This window comes from Ictalurus punctatus, chromosome 16, assembly GCF_001660625.3.
Source record: "Ictalurus punctatus breed USDA103 chromosome 16, Coco_2.0, whole genome shotgun sequence".
NCBI classification, from domain to species: domain Eukaryota; kingdom Metazoa; phylum Chordata; class Actinopteri; order Siluriformes; family Ictaluridae; genus Ictalurus; species Ictalurus punctatus.
Window position 1 is genome coordinate 25,798,190 of NC_030431.2, and position 6,000 is coordinate 25,804,189.

Sequence of the window (6,000 nt, forward strand, 5' to 3'; positions counted from 1 at the left end):
TTTTAAGGGTTCCCGAAATAGGATACGCTGAAGAATTTACCTTATTTTAAAGAGTGTAGTGTTCCTTAGTGGTTCTTTTGCATTTGCAGGTCCAGCTGTGTACAGAGGTTCTCTTTGGAATTATTTTTGAAGGACAACCCTCAGTTGTAGGGTTCTACACTCAAGGATGTTAGATGAAACCTTTTTGTTTTTTCTAGGAGTGTAGGATTATGTGTGTGTGTGTGTGTGTGTGTGTGTAGGATCTGTAATGTCTTGGCCTGAACCACAGTAATGTGTCTTAATAGAATTAAGAACATTTTTCATACGGTCCAAGCCGGCCTCGGTGGAACGCTCTGATTCTTTTGGCCTCGGCACACGGCTAACACTCTTCCCAAACCCCGAACACATCTGCTCTGGCTGGCGTGGTCTGAAAAACCCACTTTCATCCCTCTATTGCGGCCAAGGCCGTGTTTCGGGCCGAGGCGCCGCCTCTGAGTTCCGTGCACATTTGGAGCCGATCACCGTGTTGGCTTCAGATCTTGAGATGGATTTCTGTTCTGTTTTTTTCTGCAGAGTTCTGGGACTCGGCGAGCCGCAGGTGAGGCGGCTGGTTTGTGCTATCACCGAGCCCGTGTCGGAGCACAACAGGTTCACGGCACGCACGAAAAATCCGGTTCCCACTATGGCCTTGTTTACATTGCCGGCGGTGGGAGTCTGGAAGCGTTTGGCGGCTTTGCGCACTGGGAAATATCAGCCCAGTTCTTTTTACACTGTGTTGATATGGGCTCTGAGGAGAGCTGGCCTGTGCCTGAGAAACAAGCTCCTCTGGGCTCCAGAGCCTGGCTGCGCTGCAACAAGAATAAACACAACGACAGACTTGGCCCACAGCGGCCCAAGAACCGACACGTCACCCAGTGCACAGTCACATAGCAGTAATACTTATATCTTTATCTGGCTTTTCCATTGTACTCAATAGGACGTAATATACGATGTACACATTGGTCCGTTTGTAAAACAAAAAAACACTGAGGGGTGGTGTTCGGTTAGAGTTATAACCACATTTAAATGCTTATTTTTGGCGTAGCTAGAAAGACTTTTCCCAAATGTCATTAAATTGCTCTGGAAAATGCCCTAAAACCCATTTCACGGGAGAGGAATGTTAATCTGACAGGCAGGGAAGTAAAAAAAAAAAAAACCAGTGCATCTGCCCTGAAATCGAGTCCAGACTATACATGTTTTTGTAAGTTGATTATTTTGTAGTGTTTTATTCCTCTTCCACCACAGCAGTTTGATAACAGTGACACTTTCTCATTAGTTAAACGAAGACACTTTTACAGTGGTGCTTGAAAGCTTGGGAAGTCTTTCCAAAGTCCTCAAAGTAGAAAGAGATCAAGAGAAAACAAACGAGAAAAACAACTATTACACTCGGTCATTTATTCAGTGAGGAAAATGATCCGATGTTACATACATCAGTTTAATCTGATGGCGAGATTAGACTCGGGTGTTTTCAGTCAGTGGCATGATGATCAGGTGTGAGTGAGTGAGTGAGAGATCCTGTTTTATTGAAAGAACAGGGATCTATCAGAGTCTGATCTTCACGACACGTGCTTGAGGAAGTGTATCGCGGCACGGACGGAGGAGATTTCTGAGGACCTCGGGGAAAAAAAAAAAAAGAGTCGTTGAAGCTCATCAGGCTGGAAAAGGTCACAAAACCATCTCTAAAGAGTTTGGACTCCACCGATCCACAGTCAGACAGATTGTGTACAAATGGAGGGAATTCGAGACCATTGTTTTTCTCCCCTGGATGCAGACCAAGAAAGATCTCTCCAAGGGCGAGACGTATAATAGTCCACGAGGTCACAAAGGAACCTACAGTAACTTCTAAGCATCTAAAGGCCTCTCTCACATTGTCTAATGTTGATGTTCTTGAGTCCACCATCAGGAGAAAACTGAACAGCAATGGTGTGCGTGGCAGGGCTGCAAGGAGAAAGCCTCTGCTCTCCGAAAAGAACATTTCTGCCCTTCTGCAGTTTGCTAAAGATCACGTGGACGAGCCAGAAGACTGATGGAAAAATGTTTTGTGGACCGATGAGACCAAAATAGAACCTTTTGCTTTAAATGAGAAGCGTTATGTTTGGAGAAAGGAATCTCCATTCTGTATCTGTATATCGTTCCATTTAATGATGTGAAATATCCATGAGAGAAGTTCTCACTTGTGTTATAGCGGCTATAAACAGTCATTCCCTCTCTCCTGACGTCAGGAAGACAAAAAAAAAAAACCCAGCAGTTTGTCATGTTACCAAGAAACTCCAAAGCGTAAACTCCTCTGTCCTGAAAATGTCAGAAAATGTCAAGTTACAGCTGTACTTCTGACACTGGAGACTCCTTCCATACGTGTTAAATAAACATTTCCATACAGAAAATACCGGGGGGAAAAAAACATATTAAAGCGCACCTGTTATGGTTTTGAAACGTGTCTAATTTAAGGTTAAAAAACACTTTAACGTGCTCATCATTTAAACTGCAGCGTTACATTGTTTCCCCCCAGTGTCACAAACGACTCGTTAAATGATCCGTTTTAAAGGATTCGTTCGAAATTCCTCCTTACAGAGAGCATGCTCTGCTCCGATTGGTCAGACGTCTCATCTGTCAGCGTGTTTCAAAAAGTTAACGCCCACTACCGTACCGAGTTTCAGCTCCGCCCGTCAGCGAGCAGACGATGAAGACCAGAGGCGGGGCTTTTTATTACAAACCTACGTAGGTTAGTACAGGAAGTAAAGTCTGGAATCACTAACGACTCGATTCGGTTGTTCAGAATCGATTCGTTCTTTTGGGAGTCGATAACTCCGTCTGTCGTGCGCTTTGATTTTTTAAATTCTGCAGACTTTTTGCATTCACAAACAGCTCCGTATATCACACACTACATGGAAGGGAATATCTGAAATACCGTAATAGGTGCACTTTAACAGTTTCACCGTTTATGTGGATCATCCACCGTACAAGTCCCTGTGCATGAGCTGTTACCGTAGAAACAATAACGTATTAGAACGAACGCGTTAATGTCCATATAAACCTGCGACGTGCAGCTGCGCTACTGTCAGAGCTGCTGTTATAGAGAATTAATCAACACCTTCTGACCAATCACAGTCCAGAATTCTGCTGGACGCCATTATATAACTGTATTAATGTTTAATTAATGACGTGATTATTATATTTATACGTATTTCCCAACATTATAAGCTTTTGTTAACTATGGACATTTCTGTAATAATTACCGAGTCAGCATCATTAAAGTAAATCTTAAGTACAGAATTAATTTATTGCAGAAAGATTTCACGATAAATTGTTGTATGTCAAGATATAATGGAAACCCCCGGTGGAAGTTTTACAAACAGGATGATTTTGATCATTTTTTAAAAACAAAAACGTGTATCCGTGCAATATCTCTCAAACTAAACATTTAAACAAAAGACACACCCACACACACACACACACACACTCTCAAATACACCATTGTACCATTCTAATGTTTTCCCAGACATCGAAGCTAGGTTGATTCTCCTTGCATTTGCTCTTTGTCTTCTTTGGCACGTTCCTGGATTGGAAAAACTTTCGGGATTTCGGGAAGCAGGAGGAGCCAGAAAACAAGGTCAAGGGTCATGGGATTATTGGAAATGGTGCAATTAGTGCTGCTTAAACTCTCACTCTGCCACACGATCGGAGGTCCAGCAGACTGAAAATGGCGATCTCCTCCGCTACAGGCTTGTTCCCTGTGACCTACTGCTTAAATGTGTTTGTTCTGGGAGCCACCATTACCCTGGATATGATCCCACCATGCAGCTAATGGCCGAAATTCCCCCTGTGCACATGTTTTTTTCTTTCTTTCTTTCTTTCTTTAAGAAATAATTGATTGCATGTGGACACGGCCGGTGTGCTTTCCTCTATTATAGGAGGTGGTATCACGCGGTCAAGAGTGTTCCTCTGATACGGTGATTGCTTCCGCCAGCCGCGGCCGGCCCTGGAGAAGGAGGACTGCACGGTATTACCGCATGGTGCTGGAGATCCGCGATTCTCGATCGCATCGAGCAAGCGCCGTAATCACAGACCGCAAGTATGATGGACTCCGGTTCTGTTCTGGAAATTCGGCTTCCGTCACACCTGAGAAGATTTACTTAGGATTCGTTTATGGAAGTCGAAGACGACTGCTTCCGGGCGAGGTAATAATAAGTGCTCGGAAAGCTTCGCAGGGACGACACGATGAATTAAACACCGTCGTTTTTTAAGCAGAGCGGTCCCTGTTTTCAGTTTCGTCAGCGTCTAAACAGTTACTCGAATAAGAACCTGCCCATCCCCCGCCACCTTCTTTCGCGTTCCTTTGGAAGAACGAGCCCGTCCACATTAACTTAACTTTTTGTATTTTGACAAATTTGCGTTTCCAGGAAGCAGCTGAGGTCAGCTCAGCATCTGTTGCTACTTATGTCCAAGATGCAAGCGCTGCTTTGTGTGTGTTGCCATGGCGAACAAGACCTCGCAATCAGATCTGAAAGACAGCATCTTCAAAGGCCTCGCAAAACATGAGCGTGTATGTACGTGTGTATGTGTATGTATGTGTGTGTGTGTGTGTGTGTGTGTAATTCCTATGACCTTTCGGTTTGAGCCATGTACGTACGCAAGACTGTCTTGCTGTGTGCCAGATATCATCCTTTATGCGCAATAATTAAAAGTGAGTATCAGTCAGAATGAACACACCAAATATCTGACCAAATAAGGAGGTCACTGGCTTCACAAAACTCTTATAAACCTTCAAGTGCCTGAGGATAAATTTATAGCTACCAGGATAAACATAGGTATGAAGCCGAGTTCTTGTCATTACCCCAAAAGTGGATTATTTTCTTCTAACAGCACGTCCCCTGGTGTTTTATTCCTCCTATAACACGGCAATCTGCTAGAAAATACCATTTACGATTATCATTTTTTATTAAAGAGTGACAAGTCATACTTTTTATCCATTTATAGTTACGTTTAATGTTGTAGGACGTCGGCAGAACGAGTCAGTTCCCGTTCTCGCTTACGTTCTAGCAGCTACAAACAGCCTCTGTTGCAGCTTGTCATGCTACGTGAACTCCTCTGTGACGGACTGTTACGAATGGCTGATACTGGAGACTCCTTCCAGAAATGTTAAATAAATGCATCTTTACAGAGAACTCATCGACCGTGTCAGCCAAGTCGCTGCGATCGAGCTGTTACTATAGAAACGATAAGGTTTTAGAACGCGTGAATTCATACAAACCTGTGACGTATAGATGCGCTACGGTCAGAGCTGCTGTTATGGAAAATGAATCAACACCTCCTGACCAATCGCAATCCGGAACTCAACAGCACTGCGGTTCAGCGCGACGAACGTTTGACCGGATGTCGATCTTGCATTGAGACGTTGCTAGTCGCGGTTTACTCATTGATACGGAGCCATCTGAAGATACTTCTCTCAGAAGCGAAGATAAAAAAAAAAAGAAGCCGTTTCTCGGCCTACCGAATAAGAAGTCTCCACGCACCGTTGCCGAATTGAGCAGGCGTAATTTTGCTTGATGTTTAACTCCAGCGACAGCGCTCCCCTCCCTGCTCTTTTATCTCAGCTCTTGAGCATGAGTACACATTTATGCACTTCCACTGAGGAAAGCCTTCTGGCCTCTGCCAACGCTGTCACCAAGGGAGCTTCCCGGCCCGAGAGATCGGTTTTGGCAGCCGAGCCCGTCTCGAGGACGCACATCTGCGCTCCCCTTCTTGGCCCGAGCCCCTCGCCGTATCCTGTTGACGGTTAATGAACCAATTAATCAATTTGACAGGCACGCAGTCAACTCCAAAGATGCCTCCTTTGAACTAGCCTTCACTGATCAATAATTGGAGCGGGACCAATGGATATCGCTATCGCGTGGACCTGCATGAAAGAAATGTTCACTTTTTTTTTTTTTAGGAGACCGGAGTGCGTTGCATTAAAAGGACATTCTGCTTGCGGTGAGAGGA